The following is a 14,252-nucleotide window of genomic DNA, read 5'->3' as shown; positions in this document are numbered from 1 at the left end:
TGTTAGAATTGATAGTATAATAGAGAAGGCAAAAATGGTATAGGTGTTCTGATAATAAGAGAGACAATCCTGCAGGTGTTAGTAGTGCTATTTACTGTTTTTAAATTGAGTGGAATGAGCATGTTTTACACCACTAATGTGTTTATCTTAGTACAGGACAAAATGTGGCTATATGGTGTAAATTTTAGTTTACTAATTTGATGTCTCTCTAGGCCACAAAGAAACTAGGAACACCTGAAGCTATAGTAATTATTCCTGTCACTTCAATTTCTGTATTTTTATATTCAAGAGAAAGGATAGCAGCAAGCAATTGACAACAAGCTGTTACAAGAAACCACCAACATGGCTTTGGTTTCCCTATAAAGTTTACTAAACAGGAATGTTGTATGGGCTGAAGAAGGAAAATAATGTTTCTTTCCAAAATGTATATGGAAAGAAACATACCTACACCTGATTAAATACTGTGTTAAAAGTTTGTCCCTACAGCTTCTGTGATTCTTCATATTCTTACCAGGGCAATACAGATATTATCACTTCTAGACATAGTCTAATAATGTTTGTGAAGCCCTGTGCTTCACTAGTAATTTTTGTTTTACCCAAAGTGAACACTCTTTCTGCTGAGTGTTAATGGTGAGAAAAAATAAACATGAAGGAAACAATAAAGAGGCTGTTTCTGGTTTGTACTCTCCTTAGAGCAGGCAATAAGAATGATCTATGTAGTGCAATAGTAGTGAAGAAGGTTTTTTGGACTCACCCAAATCCTTCAAACAAGTTCCTGATATCTAGTGCAAACAATTATGTAAAACCTCTTAAGCAACAATCAAAATGTTAAAACAAATGACCTCTTTTCCAATAGGGAATAATGAGACTCTCAGGAAGTTGATACTGGGCAGTTACACAGTTTTTTTAAAAAACTGCTTTATCTTGTTCTTTGGTGGCAGAAGGTGACATTTGCCAAATCCATTAATTTACACAATTTAGAAGACTGCTATTATTATGAAGTATACCATTTATATATTATTGTTCAGTAATGTCATTTAGACATTATTTAACTTGTGTTGTAGCTGAGCCTGAAGGCTTTGCCTGGGCATTGTCTTACCCATTGTACATATACAAATGTCAGCCCCTTGCTCAAAACAGTTTTATGTGCATTTAAGAGAGAGGGATACAGCTCAGTTCAGTCTTGGAAAATCATAGTGGATATTGAACGTGACTGCTGGAGGAAGGCTACATGCTGTATTCACAAAGGGATTTAAACACTGAAAGGTTCCTCTTTCAGGTACCTCACTTCCCTGGGTTTTTTTCCCCCTGTAAAATGTTGCTAGTTATCTCATTGATCCAGCATATGAACTTTAGCAGTTGTGTCCCCAGGTTTCTCTGAAGAGACTGTAGTTGCTTTCCCTGCAGCCCCTAAGCCTTGCATTTGTAGTCAGGCTCAGACTGCTGTAATGCCATGGGTGATGTCTGCCTCCAGTTGCTTCTGGAGTTGTGCATAATCTTTTTGCCCACAGGAAAAAGCTGTAGTTCTCTTTCCTCCCTGTTCCTATTACATATTCCTGAGCTCTCATATATAGAAAATATATTCTAATCCTTAATATGCCTGCACTTCAATTTACAGGTGTTAGAATTAAACACACGTACCCTGGTTTTGGTTACAGCATCTTCTACTTCAAAGTCAGCATATATGCATGTACATTACCACTTCCTGTGATTGCCACAGCTCTGTCAGTGTATGGACAGCAACAATTAATTTTCTCCATGCCAAGGCCAGCTCTGCAAGTTCTATTGGGACAATTAATCCCATTGTGGGAGGAGAAGGTCATGTAAAAATAAAAGCTAAAATAGGGTAAGAGGGTGTATATAACTATGTCGTTACAAAGATGACACATCCAAATGATAATTTTCCTTGCTGTATGGGAATAGCTATGCCAGGATAAAGCACCTTTATACAAATACAGCTATACACTTGACATGTCAGAAGTTGAGACAGCAGGGAAATTGCATTGCTTTAGTTCTATCACAATAATTAAAATAGGACCTATTTATTTTGTGACCATCCTCAAATAACGTAGAGAAATATAAATTACTTCATTTGGCAAATGGTTTTCTATAAAGAAGCTTATTCTGTTGTGTGAAGTAAACTTTTCAATCCCCCCCACTTCCATTTTCTATCCTTCATTGCTCTTAACACCCTTCCAGAAGGGCACACCACATCAGTGAATCCAGTTCTCCTACTAGCACATCTTCATGAAGAGTGGTTAATGAAGGAGCAGTAAAGATCAGAAGGGTGTGGAAAGGAGAGCCTTGATGTGTGGCTCTTCAGGACTAGGTCTGCCAATGTCTTGTGTCAGGAAAGAGGGTGTGTGGCCAGGGAGGAAGGGAGGCAGGTATCCCTTCTGCCCTGAGCTCTTGCTGTTACCTCCAGGTTCACACCAAGAGTTCAGACAGCCCATGCCAGAGTCACCACTCTGTACCAACCCACCCCTCCTGCTCTCTCCCACTGTCTTCCAGTGTCTTCCATCAAGCCCAAGTCTTGCTGACAGATTAAATTAGGACTAAACTCTACAGTCAGGGGAAAGTCTTACTGCCCTAAAGGCATCCTGCTGGTGCTCCCTAGCTCCAGGCCTTTCCCTCCATGCCTGTCTGCTCTCAGCCCCTTCCCTTGCCAGCCCTGCTGTGGCTCAGCACTCGGTGTCAGCTGGCCCCAGCCTTCCCATGCCAGGCCCTGAGGCTGTCCCCAGTGACCTTCTGCTCCCATTCTCCCTGGGCAAGAAGAAGCAGCTCCTGCTGCTGGCAGTCAGGCAGACACAGCCTGCACTTCCTCAAAATCCACCCAGGCACCATCCTGATGGATGGAAGGAGGTGTCTGTGGCGAAACTTGGACACCTTAGCAAGGAATAAGCATGCCAAGCCCTGGTGCTGTGGTGGGGGAGACTGTGACAGAATGATAACTGGAGTGTCTTTGGTGGCCAAACCTCAGCAGGGCATGCAGAGCTCCAGTGAGGGTGCAATATCATTGGGCATATCTTCAGCCTGCAGTGTTGGCTGATCTCCCATCACACTAACCCACCCCTTCAGCACCATGCAGAGAGAGGGGGTACCCCCTCTTCAGCTACCTCCACTCTGCAAATGATTCCAGGACATTGCTCTTACCTTGTCCATTCTTTAGTGATACATCCCACTCCCTCAGGCTAGCACCTCTAACATTTTATCCCTACTCTTCCCATTATTTTCCCTTGAATACCTCCTTGTCCCACTGTAGAGCCCACTTGAATCCCTGCTCTGTTTTCTTTTGTGAAGTGGATGCCAGCACTCTGCTGAATGTGAGGAAAAGGCACCACAGCTGGACACTGAGCCTCCCACACCCAGACCAGAGTGCTGAGCATTCCCAAACAATGTCACAGGTGAGCAGTTTCTGCAACTGGTAACAGCAGAGCTCCAAATCTGTAACATGCCTTCAGTCCAGTTGTCAGCTGGTGAGTTATGTGCTGTAAAAAAGCTTTTTAAGACACTGTCTTCTGAGTGGCCATGAAGGCTTTGTCCCATTATATGGAAACCAGATTATTGCTGAACTTATTTGTTCCATTCATAGGGAGTAATAAAATACACATTTTGCTCAGTAAAAACTCCATCTGGTCTCTGAGATATATTGGCATGGCAAGCATCCACCTTCCATTGCTGTCACTTGCAGTCCCCATCCAGCCACTTATCAGTTCATCTGTCACAAGAAGCAGAAAGATTCCCTTTGCATAGACAAAAAGTCACCTCCCTGAGGCTTCTAGTAACTTTTCCTGCCTCTATTCTGGCAACTGGAGTGGCACAGTTTAAGGCTGTAACAGCCTAAAAAGGATTCATCAGACTGCCCCTTCTGCTCAGGCATTCAGAATTGTCTCTGTACAAGGAAACTGTGTAATGGGGAGGAAAAGCATTGGGAATTGAAAATTAATCACTCTTGTTTTTTTCCTGTAAGAGCTCTTTTGTAATGCTTTAGAGCAGACAGGAGTTAGCTGGTTAGGAAAATCAGCAAACTGAATGCCTTCTTTTGAGATAAATTGTGATTCATTTGCAGCTGTGCAGACACAGTCTTAATCCACCCCATGTTTATCAGGTTCAAAAGCACTTTAATCAAATTCACCAGAGAAAAAGAAGTGCTGCAGGTTTGAGCTTAACTATCCTTCTGATACCTGTAGGTCAAGGCTGAGACCTCAGGTCTTTCCTTTCATAGAGGGGGACTGACTTCCCTCCCTCTTGGTCTAAGTTTATTGAACTTTCTGGCCTGTTACAGTTCATTGTGATTACAAAAGTGACTCAGTTACTTTTCAAAAGTGTCACATTATTTTAAGACAAAAATATTACTGAGTAGTATCAAGACCTGTTTGTCAGGTTTAACTGATGCTTATTAGTTTTTATGTTGTGTGTTTCTGAATTTTTCCTGCTCAGACATGCCCTGCCAGTGTGCTCTTCTCCCTCCCAGCTTTTTGCCCTGTTGAGCTAAAATCCATTATCATGTTGCTTGAGGGCATTAGGCTTCCCAGTCTTGTTCAGTTGTAAGATTATTCTTAACTACTCTTTTAGGATCTCAGAAGGACACCTATTGATCCATTAACCTATGAACATTTACTGTGTGGGGGTCTGGAGATAAAATTTTTGCTTTTTCTGGGCTTGCAAAGTCTCATATCTTTTTGTAAAAGCAACTCTTATACCATTCAGTGTGAGTAAAAAGGCTCAGAACTGGAGGTCAGAGTGACAGACAACAAAGTTGACCTAATTGTGGAGGTGTGTGAGGACTGTTTCAGAGCAGTGGGAAAAAATGGGAATAAAGGAGGTCAAAGAGTTCTAGAAGATGCTTCTGACTGAGTATTTTTGCCAGGTCCTGAGCTGTAATGGGAAATATGGAGTGTAATTCAGCTCCAGATTGCAGACATCTAAATTTAGGTATTAAATATAGGTGACTGCCTGTGAGCCACATATCTCAAGTTCCATTTCAAGCAATGGAGATCACGTCCTTAGAGTTACTGGGGCCTGGAGAACTACTGAGCTCATCCTAAATTAGACTCCTATCAGGCCAGTCTGCCAAAGAGCCAGTCATGCTGCTGCTAAGATACTTCTTAAACTTTGAAAAGTCTATTTTGCACATCCCAAGATGCCCAGGGTTCCCCAAAGACAGAATAATCACACACATCTCTCCGGTAACTGTGCTGGCAGGGGGAAACTATGATTGTGTTTGCCCAGCCAGAAACACACCAGATGGTTGGAGCAACTGAGTGTAATGCATCCTTTGGGGCAAACCTCCTTGAATTTCCCAAAACCTGCCTGTATACTTGCTCATTATACATGACAGACACAAGAAGGGTGTAAACGTGGCATCAAGTGCTCCTGGGCAGCCACAGAGTCAGTTCACAGCCTCTCTGCCAGGCCTTCTTACTACCATGGCCATAGTCTCATCTGTGGGGCTATGGACAGGAGCTGTAGGGCTCTTTGGTAAGAGTGGCTGGATATCTCTGCAGTAAGCACTATCAACTGCTAAGACATGGCAGGATGACCCTGGCACTGTATACACATGGATTATATATGGAACATATAGGGAAGGCTAAAACAAAATTTTATAGCTCCAGCACTAACATCTGTAGCTCACTTGTTTGCAAGAGAAAGGGCATGTTCATCATGTATTTCTCTTTCAGCTTACCCTCTACTCAAAAAGGTTAAAAAAAAAGAAAAAGCCCAAACATACCCACAATGACATGATCAGAGCTTATTTTTATCTCTTTATTTGTAGAGTTCACTTACAAGGTTACAAATCTTTTTGGTATATTGCACAAGAATCACAAGAATTCAACTACTAATGAATTTTCACCATAGAACATGAGTACTGAACATTTCTGGGAACATGGTATGTTCATACTGTTCAACATAAAATGTGTGAACACACAAATACTTAACAGAATATATTAAGAATATATGCCATCAATTAATATAGGAGGATATATAAGTAATTGACTTGTACTTGGTGAGAAGATCCTTGGTCCCTCACTGCTCATTGCACATTCCCTTCACAAGGCATTTGTGGTACACATCTGCCTTGAAAACATCACCAGCTTTGTCTGTGCCACTGTTTTTACACAGTCTTGCCCTTTCTTGCTGTTGTTAGGCTTCTGTTTGCAACTAAAGGCTGCTACTTCCATCTGCTGTGGGCAAAAATGTGCTTCTGAAAGACTCTCACTGTCCCTTGGCAGCGTGCCATGGAAACGTTTCTCTACAAAAACAGTAGCTGTCAGCCCTGGATTTTAGGGACTGAGAGGTCATCTTGAATACTTTACAGTGTATCTTTTCATAAATTATTACTAGGTTTGGGCAGAATTTTCTGGGCCTGGACTTCTGAGCCTCTTACACTTTCAAGGTGAGCAAAGTGACTGATGTACAGCTGACTGTTCATGCAAACAGAGCAGCCTGACAAGCTGCAGTGCTGTGAATCTGCTTCCTTTTCTAACTTTCAAGAGATCTTGAAAGAGAAGTGTTTCATCTTTTGTAACCCATACTTCTCACTGTACTACTCAACAAAATATTTCTTCCCTCCAATACCCTTTGTAATTATTATTGACAGCACAATTCTTCTGATTTTTCATCAGATTTATAACCTGAGACAACACTTGAGTGGGCACAAACAAGCAGACAGGAAAATAGAGATCTTTGAGAAGTCATGAATGGTCAGCATGGGGAGGACAGTACTTCCAGCACACCTGGAGCATAAGAGTTTCAAGGTTTTTGCTGGAAAGCTTTGAAAAGCACAGCACATTCACTCCATAAGTGCTTGTGGCATTCTTCACTCATAATGTGATGGCTGAAGGAGGAAGTGCCAAAGGGATGCGCTGAGAAATGTAACAGGTGGCCAGTTATTGGCTGGAATCAGCATCTTTATGGAGAGTGAGGGATAACAACACAGTGCAAACATGCTAAAGGAGGTCTTGAAAATGAAGACAAGGATGTGTTTGATGGGCAAGAAAAAAGAGCAGAGAATAAATGTGTGGAGTTCAAAGACAAACTGATGGAAAAGACCTGAAAGAAACAAACAGAAGGCAGGAGCTGTTACATAATGTGGTAAGATTTAACTCAGCAAGTCTCTAAGCTGCTGGCTATAGAAGAAAGAAAGGAACCCTTTCTCTGTTTCTTGGGTTTTGCTCATCTCTGGCTCTCCACAGGTGATTTCAAGGAGTGCAAGGTAAGGTTAATATAAGGGAGAAGTCTTGCAAGTTAGGAATGGTTAGGAATTTGCACTGTCAAATATTATGGAAATTTTGAACAGAAAAGTAATGGTCTCTACATTATTTTCTCTAAATATATTTTTCTAAATTTCTCTACATTTTCTCACCTAATGACCAGCAGTACAGTAGGTGTTCAGGCACCATGTTTTTGTTACCAGGACAAATAGGAGAATAAAGAATGTATATAGGATGTGGAACTCAGCAACAGAAACTTATCTGTATTAGTCACAAATGTCTTAGTCTTAGTTAGCTTGCTAGAGATAAACTGTGACATCTGACACTGGTATCCAAATAAACCCAATTCATGCACAGTCCACGTCAGATTATTTGTATGATACAGAAATCTCTTAAATGTGCTGAATTTTCCCTCCAAGCCCTCAGCACTTTTTGTGCTATAACATGTTACCCCCAGAGCTTCTCAGCCATCAGAGCCAGTCACCATCTCTTAGCATTTTTCCCCTTAATATAAAATGAAAGAAGTTTTGAAACAAAAATTTAAATGCTGAAATTCTCTTCACCTAACTCTTATTATTTAAAATTTAGCCTAATAATCTAAAAGTCAGTCTACTGATTCAGTTCAGGGTGAATAAATTGAGAATGGTTAATTTGATTTCTTGAAAATAAGTATGTGCTTACATTTGCAAAGATATTTTAAGCTCTCTAATGTACAACTTCAATTGTTTTTCTTGACCTTGATATCAAAACCATGGTTCAGGACACTAGAGGGAAAATCCTGTATTCATAGTCATTGATTGCCCACATGAGGGGAACTGGCAGAGGACATCAGTGCCCACTCCTTTCTCAGGTATCTGGGCCTTCCTTGGGTGGAAAAGATGTCCAGGGAAGGTAAAGCAGCACAAACACCTGGCTTTTCCACCCAAGTCAGGCTGGAGTCAGAGTGGGTATCTACTGACATAGTAGATGTTTGATCTGTGACATATATTGTACCAAATAATCTCTCTCTCTTTTTGTTATGTGGGAGTGGTGACATTTTTTGAGCTGTCAGACACAGTCTGAAAATCTGAAACTCCTTTACAAAACAGGTCAAAAAACCCAGGATAAGGAAGACTGTATTCAAAGATCTTTAGCAGCCATTTCTGTCTCTTTCCTGTATTTTTATACTAATATTTTGAAATTTTATGATGTTGTTTTCATATATTTTTCCCGTGTTTATTGCTGGAGAATATGAATATATTATTATTGAGCTGTTTAGGTGTCCATGGCCACTCTTGTAATGGTTCTTCTCATTTTTAGTATTCATTAATACTTTTGTTTAAGGAAAAAATAAAAGAGGCATAGATAGAATAATTTGTATACATAGCAAGCTTCAGAAAAGCTGTTTGTGTTTCTGAGCTCTCAGACTTAATTCTGTCTGTCCCTTTAATGTCAACTGAACACTTAATACTGATGAGAAGACAGCTGGCTGCTCAGACATGGATGTACAACATCTGTTGGCTGCTGTATGAGCACGAGACTTGGAACAGCTTCCATTCACTGTGCACCTGACTTTTTTGAAAATGATCCAGTTTTTGTGTTTGTGAACTGATTTGATGCCTTTATTCATCACAGAGCATCTCCTCATCCCTTCTTTATCCATCCTTGACTGTGTGCCACACCATCTGAAAATCAAAGATTGAATTGGAAGGATGACACTTGTTTTTCTAGCTTTTGCACAGTTCATCCAATATTTTCTTTCTTTAAAACAAAAGTAAATGAGTTTTGGAGTGTCTGCTAGTCTGTGTGACTCTTTGTCTCCCTTGCCACAGGTGGCAGAAGTAAGAAAATTAAACCCCCAAATGCTCACAAGCTTAGAGCTATGAGCAAGGGGATGATAAAGAATCCACGTAGGGATGGAGAGTCTCTGCTTCTGCAGCACCTGGACTGTGGTCTCATTTCTTTGATGAAGAAACAGGTAAAGCTTGTGACTAGGAAGAGTGCCTGAGAGATTAGTTAAATCAGCAGTGTTGGAATCCATTGCAATAAAAAATTTAAAGAACTTCTGGGTCCCTGAATGTAGGTGGGTAATCCTCCAGCAAGGAGAAATCTTTTTGGGGCTGTAACCTGCACTCAGGATGCTGCCCATGCTGCTGGCAGCTTCCAGCAGAGTATCACAAGGTGTGTTGCAAATGCTGAATATGTACATTTGCAGATGATGGTTTTCTAACTCTGAAAATGCTTTCTTTCCAGCACACAACACATGCATGTCATTCCATGCCACTGTGAATGTGTCCATACAGTTTGCTAAAATCATCCTTTATGTTATGGGGAGATGGGAACTTTATTTGCCATCAACACAAAAGTAAGAGGGATGCATGTCATTGCTTCTTTCCACTTCACCTAAGGCATCTTCTCAGGGCAGGAGCTGCACAGACATACACACCTGTATAATCTCCATACACACCTGTGTGATCTCAAGTGCAAACTGATTTTCAGCGTGGGGTGGGGAGGTGTTGATATACTCAGTCTTAAGCAAAGGGCTTGCAGACCCAGAGCTGGGAAGGTAAGTTCTCCTGGGACACATTCCTAAGCAGCTGGGTGTAGATATTGTCAACAGCATGACATCCAAAATTCCTGTAACTGTTTGCTGCTACCTCACTTGAGTGTGTTGTTCATTGTTACTGGCTGCAGATCTTGCTTCATGAATGCCTCCACACGTGCTCTGGACTGAAGTTATCTCACTTGAGTGAGGGTGAGGGGAGCTTACTGGGATAGGTACAAGGGGTTATCCAGGGTCCAGCATAGCCAGGACTTTGGGTTTTGCCCAGAACCTGTAGGTATCATTGCTATAGAAATAATCCTTTTTGCCTACTTTGTCAAGATATGAGAGGATTTAGGCTATAAGCATTTCAACAGATGCCTGCTCCTTCCCTTTGACAGGGGAAACAAGATTTCTTCCTTTAGCTGGTCTACTGCAGTCCATAGGTCAGGATAGCCAACCCACTCCATCTACTTTTTAGCTACAATAAACTCTGAACTGGAACACCTAAAGTGTGTGCTTGATTATGCTGGTACTCTTCTGGGTGTGTGTGGATGGATTTGAATTTTTTTTTGTGCCTGTTGTGACTTTGTTAGGTCCCTTCTACACAATCTGAGGAAATATGGGCACACCAATTTCCATTTTTTATCATAGACAGAATCAGATGTGAGCTTATGCCAGTGGTTGTGACAAGGCTAGAATCTGCATGTGAAGATATCCAAATCCTCTTGACATGTGTTCTCTATGAAGTCTGAAAGGTAAGGGTAGAACCCATTTGCTTTAATTTAGGTGTTTGAAGGTGATGTATTTAGCCTTAGATTACATTATAGGCTCTTTTCATAAGCAACAAACAGGGAAATGTACCCTCAAAGCTGATTTGTGTCATCCTAAAATGAATGCCTGTGAGAAGTTAGGCAAGTACAAGGGACAATTCCTGTTTCCTTCCATCACACTTGAAGAGAGCATGGGGTACTAGCTCTGGCTGCTGTGGATGGCTGTGGATTGGTGGCAATATTTCAGTGCTTATGGAACCTGGCCATAGAATCCCTCTTCAAAGATGACAGAAGTAGAACTATGATGGCTCTCTCACAACTACTACTAAGAGCCAGCAGACCTGGGATGACAGACATTTACAGTGACCATCTGGGCTGGATGGCTCTCCTCCAGAAGGGATGAGGAGTGGAACAGCTGACTTGCTAATAAATATCTACAAGTGTTCATCTCACATTTATTATGCCACACTGAGATGAAACCCTAACCCTGACTCTAACTAACCCTGGGAGTACCAATTAAGGTATAGATATTTTATTTTTCCATTATCCTGAATAACAGAAATACTGCTAGCACTGAACTCATGCTAGAGGAATTCCAAAGAAGTACCAATCAGAATAATAATCAACAAACTCATTGAGAATGACAAAATAATAAGGGGCTTACACCTTAAGAGCAGTTTTCATTAAGAGAAATAGAGAAATTCTGACTACTTTTGTGTCCTTTTTTTTTGTTTTTGGTAGCAAATTTATAAAGGGAGAAAGAAAAGGAGGCAGATAATTTACTGGCTGAACTTTGGCACAATAAGCAGTAAAAGAAACTTCAAAACCACATGATTGCAGGAGCTGTTCTGTCATTAATCAAACTTGCAAGAGAAAGGACTCAAAGGGTAATAAAATCAGCTTGAAATTTGGTTAAATTTGAATTGTTCAAGTAACCACTACACATAAAATTTGCTTGTGTGCTATCATCAGAGTTAAAAACAGAATTAGCCAATTATTATAAGAAGCTGTATAATTAATTAGCAAACTGTTATGGATCTAAAAAATTATTCAGAGTCTAGCACTTACTTTCATCAAACTTCATTTTATTAATCTGTACCACGAAACCTTCCTACAATATTACTTTATGCAAGAATCTCATGGAGTGAAGAAGGATTCCATTTCTTCATACAAATCCCTGGAATTTGCTAGGTTTCAGGTTCTGCATTTTTTGGTGTCCATGGGGTAGGATGGGAGTGCAGCTGGTTGCAGCTGCTCATGCTTTATACCTCTGGACACCTTAGAGCCTGGCTGTGAGCCGTGAGCGTGCCATCACGGATATGTTGTCTCAAACATTTGGCCAGAGGCGTGCAAAATAGAAACCCTAATGCCACAACAGTTGCACTGACCAGGTGTCCTCAGAGGTTGGCTGGGGACAGAGACGCTTCTTTTTACACTTTCTAGGAAGCATCCGGATGCTACTGAGTGAGCTAGGAAAGAGAATCTGTTCTTCATTCCTTGGAAAGCTGAAGTAGTGTGGAAGAAAAGCTTTGGGTTTTCCAGAATGCATTCCTAAAATGGTTTGGTGAAGAAGAAGCATGTTTGACCAGGGAAAGGGGCAGTGCAGTTTCACGTTTTTGGAGGAGTGGGGTGAGTGGTGGAGCTCCTGCCCTGTGGAAATTGCCCAAGGTTGTTCTTTGATGCCTTCTGTGCTTTGTGGCACCACAAAGTTGTCACACAATGGGAGCCACAGGGTCTGTCACTGGTAATGTTACCACAACCTGTGGAGCTAGTTTTATTTATCTGCCTTTTCCTTCCCAACTGCCTACTGGAATTGAGTGGAGAAGGTCTCGGAGGGGATCAGCTTCTGACAGAAGCATTTCCTTGTCTACAAGGATGAGAAAAATGGGTGTAACTCAGTCTGATACTTTCTTAATCTCATTGGCGTCCTGCTGAAGACAGAGTCTTGACCTTACCTGTTCTTTTTGCACACTCCTGTCCTTCAGCCCTTGGAAACACAGAGGCTTTCTGTATAAGAATCTTTTGTGTAGCTGAGGGAGCAGTGGCTTAACTAAGTGATCTGCTCCAGAACCACAGTCAGCATCACTGACACATCCATTAAAGCCTGAAAAGTGCATGCAAATAAAATTTGGAAATATCATATGGTCATTAGCCTGTATGCAGTGCCTCTTAGATTGTCAAATAAACTGTTGAAGATTAGAGCTTTGTTATTCTCTTTATTGTTGGCATAAACCAAGGGATGGAATAGTGAGGAAATATAAAAGTCACTTCTAAACTTTTGGCCAGGATGTCATACTACCAACAAACTATTCAAGACTTTGCAACATCCCCCTTTTTTTTTAATACCTTCATGTGGGGTGAGGGTCTGTAGTGATGCAGAGTCCCCAGGCAGATGGAAAGGAGAGCTGCTGTATTGCAAAAACCAGGCCTTTTAAAGCAGTTAGCCCATTATCAGCTACATAGTTTTAAATCATAACAAACATAGTTCAACCAACCACCATACACCATGATGTGAACACACAAGGGTTACATAACTTGTTTTTCTACCCCTAATTCAGCTGAGTCTCTTTCCCACAGTCCTTTTCTGCTTAGCCAAGGTAGCAGGCCTGAGCCATGATTGTACAAGGCCTTCTCTTGGTAAGGTTTTACCTATATGCAACACCTTCAGATTAAAATGCCAATGGAATTAATCAAAATTAGGAGTGTCCAGCAGAGCAGGAAAGACTGCAGAGTGCTGCTGCTGCAAAAATTAATAGAGACATTCTGGAACCCTGGCTCCATCGCATGACTGAGCCCGTAACCTCAGCTATCAAAAGTTCATTATATATGTAGCTTTGGGGGATTTAACAAACCGTTTCAAAGATTGGAGATTATAAGAAAAATGAAAAATAAATATGTTCATTACAGTATCATTACTTGATTTTGCCTTCAGAAACTGGCACGTACAGTTTGGCTGAACAGACATGGAACAATTTATTTTGATCAGTATGAAATACAATGCATTTTACCCTGCTCCTCTTACTCTTTCCATGGCTCAGGTTGCACAGAGTTTGATTAATGTGCATGCTTTACACAGGGTAATTTTTACTTTTATATCCCCTCTCATAGTTATATAAAAAGGCAGTATCTGCCCTGGATAAGAACTCCCTCGTGTTAGAGAAAACACACACATATGCATTTTTTTCTTTCCTTGAATTTTTGTTCTATGGTTTTGAAGGAAATAACTTTCAAGCTCATATTTTTTGTTCTTTAGTGAATATAGTATTGGGCTAGGAAGAGAGCAAACCTAGAAATGAGTAATCAGAGTCTTCAATAGAATACCACCCTGACAGCTACAAGTTTGGTCTTATGGGATGCACTTTAAAATAGTTCTACAACTAGTAATTGAAGGCAACAAATATCTTTTTGGCCCTACCAAGACCATTTGATGTACTAATCTAGTTTTAGGTATCCAAGTAAAATCTGCTGCTCCCAATGTTCTATATTTTTGTGACTGGAGTGTGTGCATTTAAATTGGTAAATAAAATTGAAACCAATGGATTATTTTTATGGTAATATTTATACCACTGATAAAAGATAGCCTGCCTCCAAGTTGAAAAAATTCAACAATCCCTTTTCAATATTGACAAAAGTAGATTTTTTTCCCCTCAAAAAATTAATGCAAAATTTAATTTCTTCAGTGTTGTTTTTGTTCTCATATAGATATATACCTACAGGCTTCAAAGTGCTCCATGAAAAGTTATT

The sequence above is a fragment of the Agelaius tricolor genome, unplaced genomic scaffold (assembly GCF_023055355.1).
Source record: "Agelaius tricolor isolate 1412-34295 unplaced genomic scaffold, bAgeTri1.0.p SCAF_7, whole genome shotgun sequence".
In the NCBI taxonomy this organism is placed as follows: domain Eukaryota; kingdom Metazoa; phylum Chordata; class Aves; order Passeriformes; family Icteridae; genus Agelaius; species Agelaius tricolor.
Note: the sequence above shows the minus strand (reverse complement) of the source record.